This window comes from Malania oleifera, chromosome 4, assembly GCF_029873635.1.
Source record: "Malania oleifera isolate guangnan ecotype guangnan chromosome 4, ASM2987363v1, whole genome shotgun sequence".
Classification (NCBI taxonomy): Eukaryota; Viridiplantae; Streptophyta; class Magnoliopsida; order Santalales; family Ximeniaceae; genus Malania; species Malania oleifera.
Genome location: NC_080420.1, coordinates 80,056,656 through 80,077,504, shown reverse-complemented (window position 1 = coordinate 80,077,504; position 20,849 = coordinate 80,056,656).

The window sequence follows — 20,849 nt, the reverse complement described above, 5'->3', positions numbered from 1 at the left end:
GTTTGAAATGATTATGGCATGATGAATGAGTTGTTATATTTGACTCCTGTGTGGAAATGTATTAATCTGTAGGGATACTGTGTGGAAATGTATTGATCTGTTGGATTACTGTGTGAGAATGTAATAATCTGTTGGATTCCTGTGTGGAAATGATTTAATGCGTCTGTGTGAACTAACTGTGTGATTATTCGTATGCATCTCAATATAATGTTGGCATGAGGAGGTTGTTATATTGCCTAGATGTAAATCATGATATGACGTTGGCTAGTCAAGGAGCTTGTCGTATTGTTATTTATATGGGCTAGGACATTGGCAGGTCAAGGAGCTTGTTCTACTGATGTATGACGGGTAGGTCATGGAGATTGGATACTGGTGAATAATGGAGCCTGTGTGGGCCATGTTATATACCCTGTATGGGTAGTGGTGCATGTGTGGGCCATGTTATATCCTGTGTGGATAATGGCGTCTGTGTGAGCCATGTTATATACCCTATGTGGGTAGTGGTGCCTGTGTGGGCCATGTTATATCCTGTGTGGATAGTGGCGCCTGTGTGGGCCATGTTATGTACCCTGTGTGGTTAGTGGTACCTGTGTGGGCCACGTGTAGATAAGAAGTACGTAGGTGCCTGCGTGGGCCACGTACTGATATGTACACAGTTGCTCTGTGTGGGCCATGTACTGAGGATATTGGGAGATGAAGTATGAGATGCATGATTCCTGTGTGGATGTGTTGTGCGCCTGTGAATTTAATTATAGCATAAAAATAATGGTATGGCATATTGTGAATGCATATGTGTGCATGCGGCGAGGTAAACATACCATCGAGGGCTTGCTGAGAAAGGCGAGTGCTTTGCTAGGTAATTTCTTGGTATCAGTGCAAAGGGATGTTACTTGTATGGGCGGGTAGACATCCCGATCCTCGGAAACCTTCGCCTTTAAAATAATAAAGATGTGTGTACTGGCGGTGAGGTAATACTTCACCTAAGGGCTTACTAAGTAAGGTGAGTGCTCTGGTAGGTAGTTTTTAGTACTAGAGCAGAGAGAAGCTACTTGTATGGGTGGGTAATCTTCCCTATCCTTTGGGACTTTCGCCTGCATAAAAATTATGTACTTGTGCATATTGGATGTGTGTGATATTAGATGTTGGAAATGTTATTAATGGTACATTTTCTCAGTTGTTATTGATATTATATAAGAAGCAGTTTATTTTGATATGTAAATATTAAAACTCATTTGTCACACACTGTTATAATTTATTCCACCCTTACTAAGAAATGTCTCACCCTAGTGGATTAACAATTTTTCAGGTTCTTCTGGAGACCAGGTTTGAAGGCCTAGGCTGGGACTGTTTGTGGTAGTTTCTTTTTGGAATTACGTTTTAAATGCTGGTTGTGGATACAGATATTTGGATGTTGTAGTATTCATTTGTGGGTTGTTATATAGAACTCTGGTATTTATTTAAGGTTATTTATTTAAGTTTCGCTGCGTGCATGATAATTATGGTATCAGATGTAGGTGATTGGAACACGTGGCACCCGGGCCCCACTTGGCGGGTCAAGGCGTCAACGTATAAACTCTCGCCGGAGTTGTATTCCTCTGCTAGCCTTCACTCCTAGGTGCCTGGATATTCCCTCCAAATGGTATGGGAGCAAGATCAGTACTATACTGTATATGACAGTCCCGTGCCACATAACCTGGTCCACCACATTGGTAGTAGACGCTCCTCCCTACTCGACATTCTCCCCGGTGTCTCTTCCCACATATAGGACAAGCTGGATACACATATTTGGCCTGAATCTCCCATCTCCCAATCTCCTGCCTCTAAGGTCTGCCATATCTATCTCCCCTACAAAGGCCTCGGCTAGACCCTGCCTAGAATCCCAAAGGCGTGGGTCTCTTTCTCTGACTCGACATCCCTACATCCATCTGACTGCTTTCCTCTGCCACTATGGGCCTATCCACTAATTCGGAGAATTCCTGCACCTTTAGTACTACCACTTTTCTATGAATTTCATGCCTCAAACCCCTCTCAAACATTCTTGCCTTCTTAACTTCATCTGGAATGATGTAGGGAGCAAAGTGTGATAGCTCAATAAACTTTGCTGCATATTGCTGCACTGTCAGTTGACCCTATCTCAGATTCAAAAATTCTGCTATCTTAGCTTCTCTAACAGTAGAAGGAAAATATCGATCAAAGAACATTTCCTTGAATCGGTTCCATATCATAGCCACTAGTACGTGTCTCTATTCCTCCAGCAACTTTACGGTTGTCCACCATCTCTCAGTCACACCTATTAACTTATATATAGCATATAAGACCCTCTAGTCACTAGTGCAATTAAGCACCGCCAGTACTTTCTCAATTTCCAACATCCAGTTTTTTGCAATTGCATGATCAGCTCCTCCTGAAAACGCCGGAGGATTCATTTTTGCAAACTTCTCTATAGTGTAGCCCTAGTCTGTTGCTGGTCTTCCCTACTCCCTACAGTTACACTACATAGAACTGCGTCTGAATCACCACCACCCGCACTAGAAAGGCCTGCACCATCATCACCACTAGCGTGGGCACTGCTACCCCTAGGGTCCATCTTGAAAAGAAGATAAACATAGTCTGAGGTCCCTGTCTACATAACATAACTAACATATTTATCTAAAGAAAATCTTATATCATCAATTTAATCCAACGTCGTTATTCTTAATTTAAGATTCAATCCAGTTATTGAGAAACACAACTCATCAATAGTTACTATGCCTTTCCTGAAATCGTCACCCCAAGAAAGACACAAAAACCACTACGAAAATACACCGTCAAAGTCGACCCGAACCCATAAGTATCGGGGATTTACCTGTTGATACATACATATTACCTAAGCAATGGAACCAAAATACACTTTACATATATACAATACCAGAGCTTCACTATTTCTACATATACACATATATACCCCAAAAATCCATCATAAATCTAACCCGACTACTTACCCAGCAACAGGGTAGTTCCTACGAACTCCTCTATCACAGAGCTCGCTCCACTCGTCTGTCGGGATTCCCCAAAATATTTGTAATGCTAAGGTGAGACACCTCTCAGCTGGGAAATAGACTAATATCAGTGTATGGCAATGTGAGTATTATCATACTATAAAAATAAACTGTAAATAATGTAATAGTAATATATACATATCTTAAGTTGTAACTGACATCATATGAAAATCTCTACTTTTAAACATATTATATCATAATGAATTTTCATATCTTAAAAATCATCTGTTAAATATGTGTTTACTGAATTTATACCCTAGATGTAAATCTGTGTATCATGACTCCACCCCTCATGATCCAAGTTGTGCGGCCTATAGGCTGGACTTATCGCTGGCGCGCCTACCAAGTTAAGTCAAACATAACTTAACTATGCACGATTGCCCACCCAACCTGGCCTGCCCAGCCTACTACATCGACAACCTCTAGGGGTCAGCAACACAGTGGGTATCCTACTACACTGCCTATACTTTCAGGCTAATTGGTGACCGACCCACACTTCCTGAATAATGTGGTTGCACTTTCGGCTATACCCAATCTGGACCACCCAACCTACTACACTGACAACCTCTGGGGGTTGACACTCAGTGGGTATCCTACTACACCAATCTGATTAGCTAGCTACGATACCGTACTCTTAATATACGTAACCATCCAGGTTCTGTTACTAGATAATACATGTCACATAATATATCCCTATTCGTAAATAACATTTTCATATTTCTCCAATAAAATCTGGCTTTTACATATTTTCTAAATAAAAACTATCATTTCATAATTTCTGAATAAATCATCATAATAGAACTGATCACGGCATCTGCGCCGGCTATCATATCTTGTCATCTGTGCCGAGTACCATATCATTATATACTGGAAATATCGTTAACATATGTGTTGTTCATTATCTTCTAAAAATTACTCAAAACCATACGTATTCTTTGAAATAATATCATTTCTAACATACTGATATTACATTAAATTTATACTCATGGCACACGAGTGAGGTCTACTTTGTATAATGCTATAACATGCTATAAAATCCATTTACTCTATTCAACATCAATATTCCCAAAAAATACATTAAACATCAGTTTTCCCAAAAATACATTATTTCATAAACAAATTTCTGAAAATACCTGACTTAATCTATTCCCTTACCTGATTCCTGCGAAGCCTGTTAAAATTCCTAAATCACGCCTATGGCGTTCCGAACTCCAAACCCTGAAATCATATTCACCCCTGTTCACTCAACTTAAACCCCAGTATATTAACATCTAACACATTTTTTGGGTTCCGAAATTCCATATAAGCACATAAACCCTAAATTTACTTACTTACCCTGATTTTGGGATTGTTCCTGAAATCAAAATTCTGCTCTGGCTAAGGTTAGAGAATCTCCCCGGGATCATCGTAGTAACTTATTATCATTGAAATGGGGAAAATCGGGGCGGAAATCGTAGATAGGAGGTGGAGAAACCAAAATGTAGAGAGAGAAAGTGAAAAGGAATGAAATTTCTCACTGAAAATGTGTTTTTTACGTATTTATAGACGGATGGCCACGTGGTTGTAGAATAACAACACCAAGATATGTTTTGAAGAAATGATTGAAGAGATAACACAAAGTTTAATTACAACAATCTGTCCAACCATGCACTAACTAAATGAGCTTCAATGGCGAAAGGACAACAAATAGAAAAACAAAAGAGGACACAATCTTGCAGTCGATATGTGTGTGGTGCTCTGGTGGGGGGGTCTTATTTATAGCCTCTTGTCCATGGAAGAAGCACATGGGTGGCTCACCTACCATGGTAGGTAGTGGTAGCTCACCTACCATGGCTGAGTTTGACATTAGTGGCTGACTTTGACATTAGTGGCTATCTTTGACATTAGTGGCCGACTTTCACATTAGTTATCATCTTTAACATTAGTGGTCATTTTGACATTAGTGGTCGTCTTTGATATTAGTGGTCGTATTTGACATACCGTGCCTATCGTTCACACTAGATAGGCCATACCATCTCAAGGGGGCATTGCCCCCCATACCCCCGACAGAGGGCGTTGCCCCCGAACCCCCATGTCTTAGAGGGGAACGTCTTCTATCTTCGTAGTACCATTGTGGTCTACCATTTCAACCTCATCTGAACCATACGTCAGGTAAGTGTACCAATTAACTCGTGGGAGGTGGGCATTGCACACATATACACCAACACCCCCCCCCCCTCTTTCAATGTCCACCTACGCTCTTGGATCAATACCAAAAGCATCGCGATGCTTCTGGAAGTCGGAACTACCCAATGCTTTGGTGAAGATATCTGCATGATTATCTTCTATTGGGCAATACTCCATATCAACAACCTCATCCTCAATGAGTTCTTGTATGTAGTGATACTAAATCTCAATGTGCTTGGTTCTTGCATGGAACATTGGGTTCTTATTGATAGCTATGCAACTTTGATTGTCACAGTGAATCAAAGTTGTAGCATTTATCGTTATCCCAATATCAGTAAGAAGTTTTCTTATCCAGACAGCTTCACATGAGGTGAGACAAGCTGACTTGTACTCAGCTTCTATGGATGATAGCGAGACTATTGGCTGCTTCTTGCTTGTCCATGAGATAATTCCATTCCCAAAGAGAAAACAATATCCAGAAACTGACTTTCTGGAATCAATATCTCCTGCCCAATTAGAGTCACAATATCAAATTAGGGAGTTCCCTTATGTATAAGAGATGCCAAAATGAGGAGTCCCTTTTATATACTTGAGGACCCTCATTCCAGCCTTCCAGTGAATTTCTCATGGCTTATTTTCAAATCTACTCATAATACCAACTGCAAAACTGATATCGGGCCTTGTGTTGTAGGTACACCAAACTCCCAATTAGGCTTCTGTACCTCTTTGTATCAACAAGTGGAGAGGGATCTTCAATGGAGAGCTTAATGTTTACTTCCATTGGAGTAACCACTGGAGTGCATTCTACCATCCTAAATGCCTTCAATAACTCTTGAGCATATCGTTGCTAAGAAATAAAGATTTCTACTAGATGCTGCCACACTTCAATGTCTAAGAAGAAGTGGGGTAGCCCCAAGTCTGTCATCTCAATTCTGAGCATAGGTCTTCACGGATGTTATTGATCTTCTCCTCATGGTCACCTGTAAGCATAAAATCATCTACCTATAGTACAATTATTACATACATCTCATTCTCCTTCAGTACATACAAATTTGAATTAGAGGTACTTCTACAAAATCCATAATTGGTGAAGAAAGAATCAATCCTCTGGTACCAAGCTCTAGGGGCTTGTTTCAGCCCATACAAGGCTTTTTTCAACCTACACACTTTGTTTTCTGAATTTGGAAATTCAAATCCTGGTGGTTGCATCACACAAACCTCCTCTTTAAGATGACCATTGAGAAATGCAGACTTCACGTCCATTTGAAATAGCACCCAGCTTCTGTGTGTAGTAGTAGCCAAAACAGATGGATTGTTTCCATGTGGGCTATTGGTGCAAAGGTTTCAGTAACATCAAAACCTTCCACCTAAGAAAATCCTTGTGCTACAAAGCGAGCTTTGTACTTCTCTAAAGTACCATTAGCTTTATATTTTACCTTCCATATCCACTTCGTGCCGATTACCTTCCTATAAGGGGGACGATCCACAATCTCCCAAGTATCATTTTTCATGATACTTTCATATTCAGGTTCCATAGTCGTTCTCCACTTCGCTTCAGTTAGCACTTCATCTAGGCTACTTGGTTCCTTAACTGTACCAATTATATCAGCCATTAAAGCAATATTTACCAAGTGTTCTGCTGATTGATGTTGTTCCTCTATTCTCTTCGACCTTCGAGGTCCATCAGGTTGTGAACTTTGATTCACAGGTTCTAGATTGCCTTCATCAAAGATCTATTGTACCCACCTGGGGTGTGGCTTCTAAACAGGTGCTACTGGTACAACAGGCTAGTTTGGAATTTCTTCATCATTCACCTTAATCTACTGCTCTAAGTGAGGCACATGGTGGGTTACTTTATCGGTTGATGATAAAGTGGGCCGATCTCTATCTCCCATTGAGTGCCATCCTTCATCAAATACCATATCTCGGCTTGTGACGATCTTCTTTGCCTTTACATCATACAGACGATATGCCTTCGATTCTGTGTTGTATCCCAAGAAGATGCACTTGCGACTCTTGTCATCTAACTTCTTTTGACTATCATCTGGAACATGCACAAAACATCTACAACCAAATATTCTAAGATGAGAAATGGAGGGTTTCTTACCAGAGTAAGCCTTATGATGTGTTTTGTTCCCCAAAGCTTTAGTGAAGCACCGGTTGAGGATATACACGGTTATATTAACACCTTCTACCCAAAACGATTTTGGAAGGTCTTGTGCCTTCATCATTACTCTAGCCATCTCCATCACAGTGCAATTTCGCCATTCCACGATGCCATTCTATCATGGAGTTTTTGGTGTTGACAATTCGCACTTGATGCCAAATGCACTGCAATAATTGTTGAACTCCCCTAATGTGAACTCGCCTCCTCGTTCTATTTGAAGTTTCTTTAACTACGAATCTATCTCATTTTCAACAATTTTATGCCACACTTTAAATTTTACAAAAGCCTCAGTCTTATCACAAAGAAAGTACACCCACATATTTCTACTATAATCATTGACTAACAGCATAAAATAGAAAGATCCTCCTAGTGCAGGAGTAGTCATTTTACCACAGAGATCTGCATGTATCAGCTCTAGAGGAAATTTTGATTTGTTGTTGCTCTCCTGTGGAAATTACATACGATGTTGCTTGCCTAGCGTGCAAGCTTCACAAGGCTCTGCAATATCAACTACTACAGGCAGATCAACCATCATTTCCTTTCTTCGCATCTCCTTCAAAACTGCATAGGAGATGTGTCCAAACCTTTCATGTCAAAGTCTTCTTATTGTATCTCTAGTTGTTGTGGCAAGCGCCACAAACTCATTCAGCCTATTCTTTCGAATACCTTCACCCACAATGCTACCTTTGTTATCAATGATCTCAGCTTTTGTTTTCATAAATCATACTTCATAGTCACGATCAATGATAGTAGTAACAAATAAAAGATTCCTCTTAATTTGAGGAACATAAAGGACATCTAAAAGAGTTTTACCTTGGCCATTTGTGGTTTTTAATGAAATGGATCCAGTTCCCTCTACTGGACACTTTGCATTATTTCTGATAATCACATTCATAGGTTCATGTAGAGGCTTAAGGGAACCATACCACTCTTTTTTGTTGGTCATGTGTCGAGAAGCTCCACTATCAAGTACCCATGAGCAATCTCCTAATACTGTTTGAGTAGTTGAGCACATTTCTTCTGTAACCATGAAAAGATCTAATTCTAGTTCAGCACAATTTGCTACCTATCTGACATTCCACGTAGGCTTCAACGTGTCGTTCTTTTCATCGTGGATACATTTTCTACAATCCTTGGCTGCATGCCCCTTTTTGTTGCAATAGTAGCACATACTAGAAAATCTCTTCTTGTTCTTTCCCTTCTTTTTTTCAATATTATTGTCCTTGCCTTTGATCTGCATGGTGAAAGTACTATTGCTTTCATTTTCTTTGGTTCTTAGCCTTATCTCCTCCTCTAGAAGTAAAGCACAAAATTCCTCAAATGTTAGTGCAGGAGTTCTAATCTGCGTGTTAAAAGCAATTACCAAACTATCATATCTTGATGGCAGCACTCGAATACATCTTCGAGCTAACTCCTCACTAGTCTTTGCTATTCCCACTACCACTATTTGATCATATAGATTTTTGGTTTTGGTGATGGATACTTCTGCCAATTCTCCGTCATGTAGCTTTTTTGCAGCAAGTTGGTTCTCTAAGTTTTGAATGTGTGTCTGGTTCCTTGTTTCATATTGATTCTTCAAACCATTCCAAGCATCTGCAGCCTTGGATGTATGCTAAATCAACGTAAGTATAGAATCGAATACACTTGTGACAATAGCACAAAGTGCATCTGCATTCTGCCTTTTCCATGCTTTGATGAGGGCAGCATCTGGAGGGATGATAACCTTAGGATTGGTGGGATCAGGCGTGCCAATTTGTTCTAGATCCATACCTTGATATGTATTAACTAGTTTATATGAATCCAAAATAGCACTCATCTTGAACTTCCACAAAGTGTAGTTCGTGCCATCAAGCTTTCCTTCTGTGATGCTGGTGGACATATCCGAAGTGCTGGTGGAGATGCAGTAGTGGAAGATGAAGTTCTGCCATTACAACGTCTCAACAATTATAGTTGTTTCTTCTTAGTAGCCTTCAGCTCTAATACCATGTAGAATAACAACACCAAGATCTGTTTTGAAAAAATGATTGAAGAGATAACACAAAGTTTTATTACAACAATCTATCCAACCAAGCACTCACTAAATGAGCTTCAATGACGAAAGGACAACAAATAGAAAAACAAAAAAGGACACAATCTTGCAGTCGATATGTGTTTGGTGCTCCGGTGGGGGGGTCTTATTTATAGCCTCTGGTCCGTGGAAGAAGCACATGGGTGTCTCACCTACCATGGTAGGTGGTGGTAGCTCACCTACCATGGCCGACTATGACATTACTGGCCGACTTTGAAATTAGTGGCCTTCTTTGACATTAGTGACCAACTTTGACATTAGTGGCCGTCTTTGACATTAATGGTCGTCTTTGACATTACTGGTCGTCTTTGACATTAGTGGTCGTCTTTGAAATTAGTGGCCGTATTTGACATACCGTGCACACTGTTCACACTGGATAGGCCATACTGTCTCCGGGGGGCCCACCCCGTGTCTCGGAGGTGAACGTCTTTTGTCTTCGCAGTACCGTTGCAGTCTACCACTTCAACCTCCCTTATCTGAATCATACGTCAGGTAAGTGTACCAATTAACTCGTGGGAGGTGGGCATTTCACACATATACACCAATAGTGGCCTCGTCAACGAGACACATGGACTCGTTGACAAATCGAAGAAAGGAGTTCATTGACGAACCCATGAACCTTGTCGCCAAACCAAAAAGTTCTGAAACCCTGCTCTCTGTATCTCTTCTTCGGCGAGACATGTGTCCTCGTCGACGGGTCAAAGAAGGTAGTTCGTCGACAAGCTCAAGGCACTCGTCGACGAAGCCTATAATTTCCCATTTAAAGTTTTCTTTTCCTTATTTTCTCCTTTCTTTTCTTTCCTTTACTCTTTTCCTTCATAAATTTCATAATTTAAAATTTTCGGGTCTCTACATTCTCCCCTTCTTATAAAAATTTCGTCCCCAAAATTTTCTATCTATGCTATACACCATCCTATGAGGAAAAATTTACTACCTATTTTATTAATCACCCTCACTTATGGCGGAGGAATACCGTGGTTACATGTACGGTTCTGAGAGATTACAATAACCAACCAAAATTTTCCCAAAACCCACTATATCCTATAAACCAAAACACAATTTATACATTTATTGCCCTGCACTATATAAAATAAAATCAACAGATTACTTACTTTAGCTGAGCCATTTCTCTTCCTTTCTCTGACTAACGCTGTCCCCACCGAACAGATGTGGGTACCACTGTCATATTTCCTTCTCTAACTCCCACGAGGCCTCCTCCACTGCACGGTTCCTCCACAATACTTTTACTAGAGGAATTTTCTTGGTGCGCAACTCTTGTTCCTTTCTACCCAGTATCTGCACTGGTATTTCTTCATATACTAAAGTATCTCTAAGCTCTATCTCCTCGTAACTGATCACGTGAGAGGGATCTAGGACGTATTTCCTCAATATGGAAACATGGAATACATCATGAATCCCGAATAGAGCTGGTGGTAAAGCTAGCTTGTGGGTGACTAAACCCACTCTCTCAAGTATCTCGAATGGCCAAATAAACCTAGGGCTCAGCTTACCCTTCTTCCCAAACCTCATAGCTCCTCTCAACAGTGCTACTCTCAAAAATACTTGATCTCCCATATCAAATTCCAACTTCCGACGGCGAGTATCTGCGTAGATTTTTTTCTGACTCAGAGTTGCACTGTTCCGATGGTCTCTGGTGCTCATCCTTTACCTGTTGGCACGTCAAACATTGTACCACAAACTCAGCTATCTCTCTCTTCATACCGCTCCACCAGAAAGACTCCTTGAGGTCTCGATACATCTTAGTGCTCTTGGGATGTACTATGTAGAGAGATATGTGCGCCTCCTTTAGAATAGTCCTCTTAATTCCAATATCTAAAGGTACGCATAGCTTGGTAAAGAACCTCAGAGCTCCATCATATGAAATATTAAACTCCTCCCCCTGTTCGTCTGGCACTTTATCCATCAGTTCTTCCAATTCAGGATCATTCCTTTGAGCAGCTTGAATCATCTCCTATAGGGTAGGTTGTAGTACTAAATTAGCAATAAATGCCTTATGCTGACCCTCTACTAACTCCACACTGAGTCTCTCCAAATCCATATGAATCGGATGCTGAATTTCCATTGCTAATAGTGCTACTCCCCCTGATTTTCGGCTTAAAGCATCAGCCACCACGTTTTCTTTCCTCGAGTAGTAACTGATGGTGTAATCTTAATCTTTTATAAGTTCTAGCCATCTTCTTTGCCTTATATTTAATTTTTTTTTTTGCCTGAAGAAATGTTTCATGCTCTTATGGTCAGTAAAAATTTCACATCTACCCCCATAGAGATAATGTCTCCAAATTTTCAGCACGTAAACCACCGCAGTTAAGTCCAGATCATAGGTAGGGTAGTTCTTTTCATACTCCTTCAGTTGCTGAGAAGCATATGCAATAACCCTCCCAAGTTACATCAACACACATCAGAGTCCCTTCTGGGATGCATCATTGTATATAAAAAATTCATCCTCTCATGATGGAATAGATAATACTAGTGTAGTGACTAGTAGCTACTTCAACTCTTAGAAACTCTGTTCACACTCGTTGGTCCATTCAAACTTCAATTTTTTCCTGGTGAACCGTGTTAATTGACCCGATATTCTTGAAAAACTATCCACAAAATTCTGGTAGTACCCAGCCAGACCAAGGAAACTCCTGACCTCCTGAACATTTCCCGGTCTCACCCAATTCACCACTACTTCTATTTTGCTTGGATCTACTGATAGGCCATCCTCGGAGATCACATGCCCAAGGAAAGTTACCTGCCTCAGCCAAAATTCACATTTCTTGAATTTAGCGTATAGCTTCTTTTCTCTCAATACCTGCAGTACTAATCTCGGATGATTTTCGTACTCTTCAGAATTCTCCTTAGGAACTTGTTTTCCATCAACTAGTTTAAGGGGAATTAGGTCACCATCCATGAAAACCTCCCAAGCTTTCCAATTCATAGTTTGAAGATATATTCTCATACGCTGTTTCCAAAAAGTATAGTTCAAACACAAAATATGGGTGGTCGGGTTGAGGATTGACCCTCTTCGAAGGGAGCTACTCCTATGCGTGTTATTAGATCTTTCTATAACTACTTGTTAAGATTTGTTATAACTCCACTTTGATACCAATTGAAAACTAAGATGTAGTCCCAAAAGGGGGGTGAATTGGATTTAAAAAATTTTCTCTTAATTTTTTTTAAGACTTCTTAACCTCTTTTATTTCTTTTAACCAATTCTTGACTTGTTTGTTTAATTTTTCAATCACACAAGAACTTAGTTCCTTTTATACAATCAACAACATAACTATTTAAACAATCAAGTAACCAATCAATCAACCAAACCAGCTATCCAATCAAACACAACATCCAAACCAAGATATAAGGTACAAGATTTCAACTCTTGTTTGTTTGCAACCTTGTAAATATGAAAGTTTGATTCAAGCCCTGTGGTTAATTACAATATTTTTGATAATGAATTAACTTTCTCAAAGTAATTTTCAACAAAACATTCGCACTCTTCCCAAAATTCAGAATTCAAATAAACTCTTAGTTAATTTATCTTTGGGTGTTAACCAAGTAACATACTCCCGTATGGTTTTCGCAAAGTATGGTTTAACCAACGTACTCCCTTTCGGTTTTCGCAATCCAAATCAAAATTAGACTTTAATTTTACTTGATTTTCAAATATATGTAGTCTATATGGTTAAAAATTAAATCATCCACGCAATTTATATGTGCTGAAAATAAAGAGTAAAGGAGAGAAAGAGTGAGACAGGGATTTTTACGAGGTTCGGCTTATACCCAGCCTACATCCTCGCCTTTTACAAACCACCAAAATATTCACTAAAATCAATTCCTTTGTCATGCAGAACAACACCGTTTACACACTCCTTCAGTAGGTTAGAGCCCGCCTTTCCAAACGATATACCCTCGTTCGGTCACTCCTTCAATTAGGTTAGAGCAGCACCTCTCTAAGTGATATCCCCTCGCTTAGTCAACGATCTGAACACCTCGAATCGTCCAAGAACTACAAGAGATACAACTAATAGATGTGTACAAAGAGTGCTCTCAAATAAAGCTGATTAGTACAATTTAAAAACTAATATATTTCAAAGTAAATAACAAAATGGAATTTAACTTGAAGCTCAAGGGAGTATATCACCAATTTATTCTTTCAATGATTGAAAGATTTAGAATTTGTAGCACAAGATTGGTGATTGAATGTTAGCAATACTCAGTTGAATTCGTGCACAAGATATGAGCAAGAGAGCCTTTCAATGATGAGAGCAGTTGAGAAAGTTTGATAGCTGAATTTGATTATTGGTAAGTAATTCAATGATCTTGATACTTATTTATAGACTTGAAAAAGTATGTAACTTGATCCCCGAGTGACTTGAAGTATCCCCCAAGTTTTTATAACATTTAGATTTAAAAAACTAATTTTTAGAATTTTCTCGTTAAATGTCAAAATTTAAATTTTCATAGGGTCAGTTGGCTGACCAGGCAACTAGGTGGGTGTTTATACAAGGTCAGCTGGCTGGACAGGTGATTGAGTGCTTTATGTTTCCCAAAAATCAATTCTTTTAACTGGTCAGCCGGCTGACTGAACACAGTTCATTCTAGTCAGTCAACCTGATAATTTTTTGATGTGTTGACAGCTTTGACCCCCCTTCAGTATTTTGGTCATAACTATTTTTATACAGCTCCAAATTAGTTTATCTTGGTATCAAAAGAAAGCTAAGAGAAAAAATACAACTTTCATTTTGAACACTTATTAAAATAATGAGGTTTTTATAGATAAAAATGCACCTCAATGTGGATGTATAAAAATTAACATCATTTGGAAAATCCTCTTTTTGGTGCTTTTCATTACAAAAATGATTCTAACCTTTTTGAAATAATTTTTGACCTTATAAAAATATTTTTCAAATATTTTAAAAAGTATCTAGGTCCAATTAATTAACTTAAGAGTTTCATGCATCCATATTGAAATTATTTGAAGTACTTACATGAAATTTCCTTAAAATTCTAAATCCTTCATCTCTTGAAGTCTTTATGTATGTCCATGCTTTGAGTCCATCATTTCGTCAAGCTTTCATATCAAGTTCATCCTCTCGTAGTCGTCAAGCTTTAATATATCATCCATGCCTTAAAGTATTCTTTAAGCTTCATATAATCATGTTCCTTTGGAATATAAGTTTCAATTGATGCTTGTGAGTACTTAACCTTGCTTTCACATATGTGAGATTTGAAATATCATCACTCATCCAAATATGTTAAGTTCCACTTGTTTGTTAGCATTAAAATAGGATGTTAAGCTTTGTAAGGCCAACACTACACCTTACCAGGATGGTACACCTAACTTTCCTAATCAGGTTTAAGTCAATCCGGGACTATTCCACAGGGCTAGTCTCCCTCTTCAGGCCTACATTTGGAATACAAAATATATGAAAATTTATGTACACAGAAATACTTCTTACATAAGAAGATATGTACTACTAAGCACAATATAATCAATGCACACCAATAATGTAGGAACTATAAGCTCAGTGATGTATATGTGTGCAATCAACACTCAATATAATTTTTATGCTCAATCATGCACAAGAGTGTATCAACAAGCTTTTCTTTGAAACTTTGTACAAACAATATGTTTCAATATCAACTTAGGGTTTCAAAGATGTTAGCAAGAGTAATCAAACAATCTCAAAAATATTTTATCAAAATACTTAGCACAAGAGATGTTTGAAAAAGCTTGTAAAAAATATTTTTGCACCACAAAATAAAAGCCTTAGGTGTCTTGCAATATGAATGCAAAACTCCACAAGCCTCAAAGTTTTCTCCACACAAGATTTATTAGATTAAATCAATGGGAAAACTTATGCTTAACTCTCAATATCAAAATCAATCAACAAACAATACAAATGAGAGTATTAAGCAAAATGAAATGGAGTATAAACAGTCAAGGCACTCTCACAAGGCTTGGATGATCAAAGAAATAGGTGTATGAGAGTGTATGGGAGTAGTATGAACAAAATAGGATTTGAAAATTTGAGAGAGTTTTGGCTTAATCATATTTGCTAATCCCCACTAATTTGTGCAAATGAAGGCATATATACAAAGAAGGGGCAAATTATGACCGTTGGGGACTCAAGGGTAATTTTAAATTTTGTTTTAATTATGTTTAAGAAAATTAACCCCATTTAACCCCAAATTACCTCGGTTAAAAATTTTCTAACCCGAGAGTTTCAGGTGGCTGAACCACGATTTAGTCGCCCAAACAAACTCAACAGAAAAAGGTGATTTTTGAAGTTCGGGTGCCCGAGTCAAGGTTCGGTTGGCTAAACCAGGCGATTTTCCAATCGTTCAAGGTTTGGTCTCCTGTACATAATTTCGGTAGCCTGAACAACAACCTTCAGTCGCCCAAGGGTGTTTTACACATGAAGGTTAGGGCGCCCGAATAGTTGGAGAAAAGTCATAAACGAGTTCAGTCAACCAAGGAAGATACGCTCATTCCAGTTCGGTCACCCAAAGTCAGGTCAACGATGCTGACTTTCCACGGTTCGGTCGACCAAGGCAAATAAACTTTGCCAAGTTCAGTCGCCCAAAACATCATGGTTTTTGGGTTAAGGTCCTGATTTCATGTGCTATTAAAGTGTAGGGACCTAGGGTCTTTCTAAGGTCTTTGAGGACACCGAAAAAATCCGACGTCAGTTGACCCCTAAGGTCACTCTATGGTCTTGAGCTTATCAGTTCCTATCATGCATGATATGCTGATTATTACAAATCATTTCCTATATTACTATTACAGACCCGAATTAAGCATAATATAAATTACAATGAATAACTATTCTAGGTCTTTGTTTTCTTCAAGTCTTCATGTGCCATCAACTGATTTCACCAATATGAAACTGCACACAAACTTGGCAAACATTAAACACCAAAGTATTTGTCCTAATCAAAACGGGATATGACCCATAAGGTCAACAATATATATAAGATTAAATATGTGCTCAAGCCCTCTTTGAATAATACAAAAAATAATTTCTCCAAAATGATTTTCAAAATAAAGGAGTAGGAGAAATTTGAGCTTTGATTTTCAAACCAATGAGGAGGCTTTCAAGCTTTATATTATGAACATAAATATAAGCTCAAGCCATCCAAAATAAAAACCCAAAAAGATATTTCCCAAAAATTATTTTCAAGAAGAGTATGGGAAATGTGAACTTTGAATTTCAAAACAATAAGGAGGCTTTCAAACTATATATTGTGAAAGTAAATATAGGCTTAAGCCCTCAAATAAACCCTTGAAGATATTTTCTCCTAAAAGAAATTTCAGAATGAAGGAGTAGGAGAAATATAAATATGATCTTCAAAAATGGAGTATAAAAATGAGAAAGAATTAAAGAACAAGCAAGAATACTCCCAAGGGATTTTTCTAACGTTCTCAAAGTGTTTCTGGCATGTATTTATGGGTCAAACCCAAAATTAGCCATTATATGGCCGTTGGGGAAAGAAAAGAGTATTTTATTTTGAATCTTCTGGCCATTGGGATACTTTCCTGAGAGGTCCGATTAGATGCGGTGAAGGTCCATTCGACTGGAGCTTCAAATCCTCGAGTTCCGGTCAACTGGAGTGAAGCCCGGTCGGCTGGACTCTGGGTTTTCCCTGCTGATACCCTTCAACTTTTTTAACATAACTTTCTTTATAAAATTCCAAATTAAACGTTCTTTATATCAACAGAAAGTTAAGATAAATACCAGAACTTTCATGTTGAACACTTTTTAAAATAAGGAGCGATTAATTGCGAAAATTGCTCATCAATGAGACGGAAGAAACATGAAGGGAATTTTCTGCTACGAACACCTTTCAGTATTTTGAGCATTACTTTTTCTAAAAAACTCCAAATTGGACTTTCTTGATATTAAAAGAAAGTTAAGATAAAATATCACAACTTCCATGGTAAACATTTTTTAAGATAAAAATGGATTGATCGAGAAAAATGTTTATCAATTCGATGGAAGAAACATGATAGTGATTTTGAAAAACTTATTTTGGAGTTTTTCATTCTAAAAATGATTTTTGCCCTTGTTTTCATTTCAAAACCAATTTAAACCTTTTGGTATAAGTTTAACTTTTTGAATAAAAGGTTTTCGTGAAAAACTTGGGATCCTAAGGTCAATCTAAGGTCTTGGTCATTTTGAGAGATTGAGAAAGAGCTTCAAATTGAATCAGATAACCATGCATGCATAATATAAACCTAATTAATATTACAACTGAAGAACAATCAAAAAACTTCTAGCTTTTGCTCTCCTAATGTCCATGAAATAAGCAGGGTCGGCTCTTCACAATATGAGGCCCTAGGCAAATTATTTAATTAGGAGCCCTTAATATTTTGTTTAATTTTTATTTAAAAATTAAGTTTTTTAGTTTTTTGAGATGCAAAATCACTAATTAAAATTTTTTATTCAAGATTACATTGAGACTTGAAAAAAAAAAATTAAATTACATTTACTTTACTTTTCAAAATATAATTTCATTTACTTTTGAAATAGTGGAAAAGTCAATGTATGGGAAGAGATGACATCATAAATAATGTTAACATTATAAAAAAAAAAAATTGGGGGCCTCAACTTTTGAGATAGTGGGAAAATTAATGTATGGAAAGAGATGGCATCATAAATAATGTTAATATTAAAAAAAAATTGGGGCCCTAAACTGCTTAATGGCCTTATGGTCAGGCCGGCCCTGGGAATAAGCTAAGAAGACATGATCATGTACGTGCTACATGGCTTCCATTTTGCATCTGTCACTTGTGCTATCATAGAGATAAGCTTGTACACACACTTAGCGCACAAGTGAGATACTGTGCTTTGTCATAATCAAAATGAGATTGGACTAAAAAAACCAACAGATTAATCAGTGTGTGGCTAAAACAAATTTTACGGTATCATAATAAATAACATTTAATGTTGTTGGTCATGTCTAAAAATCTATCTTTCTGTGGCAACATTTGGTACATATCAAAACACTCACTGAAGTGGTTGTGCATGACTCATTTGCCAAGCCAGCAATCCCCCGGACTAAAGTCCCGAGGATTGGGGCCATCCACGACTCATTTGCCCCTTTGCTCTAATACCAACAAATTTACCAAAACAAACATATCCTTGTATATATATTTTATGCAATTAAAATAACATCATAAAATTTTACCATATCTAATTATAACACAAAACATGCAACATAATTAAATAAAAATAAGCTCATGTCACACGATTTTCATATTAAAAGTATTTAATTTTTAATACAATATAATAATGCTGTAAATTATTCCAAGATAAATATTTCTTTAAAAATTTATTTGGGAACATTTTAATAAAAAAAACTAACATAATCAAGCTTACTTACCTTAATTAATCATGTGAAATGATCATACGAATTTTTGGAAATTCTCTTAAAATATGAAAATGAGATTGGAAAGAGTAGCGGAGTAAGAATTTAAAGCATAACAAAAATTCTCATTCTACCCCCAAAATCTTTTTCTCATTTTTTTTTTTCTTCTCTCATTCTTGAAAATTTTGTAAGTAAAGGTTTTAAAGGGTGGTCTCCTATTTATAGGAGACTATGAGGTGGCTGCATGAATGGGGTGGGTTTGGAGTATGGGAATTATATATATCTTATTACTATGGGTATTTGTTTATATATTTATATAATCAAGACTACATCTTATGAAGTATGGGCAATTTTTATTATTATTATTATTATTATTATTATTATTATTATTATTATTATTATTATTATATGAATATATAAATCATCCTCTTTCTTTCTTCTTCTCCATGCTTCCAATATCCTTGTGGCTTGCATAAGAATAAAAGTGCTCAAGCACAAGATTATTATATTACATTATGTTTTCAATCAAATATATTATGTTTATAATACAAGCTATAGTTTCTTTTTTTCTTTTTTCTTTTTTTTACACTTATCATAAGATTCATAAAATTATTCACATAATATATATTTTATTTTACCCTACTCTACTCATTTATATATATTTTTGGGGTCATCACAGGAACACTGCTTGAATTTCCTGTCATTCGAAACTATACTCTCAAAATGGAAAAAAACCTACGAGAAACACATAACCCTAACTTTTAGAAGTTGTAAAATGTAATGATTATTTTATCTAAATATTTATAAGTTTCAACACTTGATAATCAATTCTCTTACATATTAAGATAATCATATTTACTCTATATACATACATAATATTCTAATTTATCCCTCAAGAGCTCATGAATTCCACCTTTAGAACTGTTTTTATCCCTTATATTGTGCAACTATCCTTAACTACAATGTTCATGGCATGATATTTTTTCCCCTATAAAAATTAGAACTTCTAATTCTTTACCTCGAACCGTTGCTATCATCAACTGCTTTGGTAGTGTAACTTAAGTCCATACAAAGTTTAACACCTCCAACTTAACTATTAAGTTCATAGTTATCATCAAATACAACTAAAAATAAACCAACTTCATCGCTTAAATTCTCCATTACTATATAACTTACAAAGTGTCGGTGTCCATATAGTCAACTAAAATGTGGTACTATAGTCAAATTAAACTCCCAATTATTATATATGTTAGTGTTGAAGCCTAAAATTGAAACTCCTAAATACAAGGTTAGAGTTTGAAACTTAGATTTACGTTTGCGCGGATTAAAAATGCAATTGAAAGGGTTGAGGTTTAGATTTAGTGGGTGGATGGATGGGTGGATTTTACCTTCCATTAAGTATGATAGGAGTTAATGCTTCCCTAATCTTTAATATTATAAACAAGACTCCCTTTAAATGAAGGGAGTTAATGCTTCCTGTTGGAGAGGTTTTAAGTGCAAATGTGGAGAGGGATAGAGAAGAATATGTAATTGCATCTAATTGACCAAAAAAATAGAAAAGTTTCCTACTACTATAAGATCAATAGAAGCAGCAACTCAAATTGGAGATTAAAAGAAAGTCATTCTTACCATTGCTCTTGTGCACAAATGACAGCAATCAGGAGGTCAATTTTGTTTCACAGCATTTGTATAAAAGTCATTTTAATATATACATATATATATATATATATATATATATATCTTTTAATCATAATAAAATTCATTTATGATTCATGAAAAATATTTTTTTAATCATTTTTAAATTTTCATACTATTTTTAATTTTTAAAATTCTTAAAAGTGAGTTTTTAAAATATAATAATTAAGTCAAATAATTAAAATAACTTTAATTTTTATTATAATATTTTAAATTTTTATCCTTTTTAATTTTATTTGACTCGAGGACAAATAATAGCATTTATTTAATAACAAATAATTTGTCTCTAATTTGTAATTCTCATTCTTATTTTTTTCATAAATCTTTTTATATATAT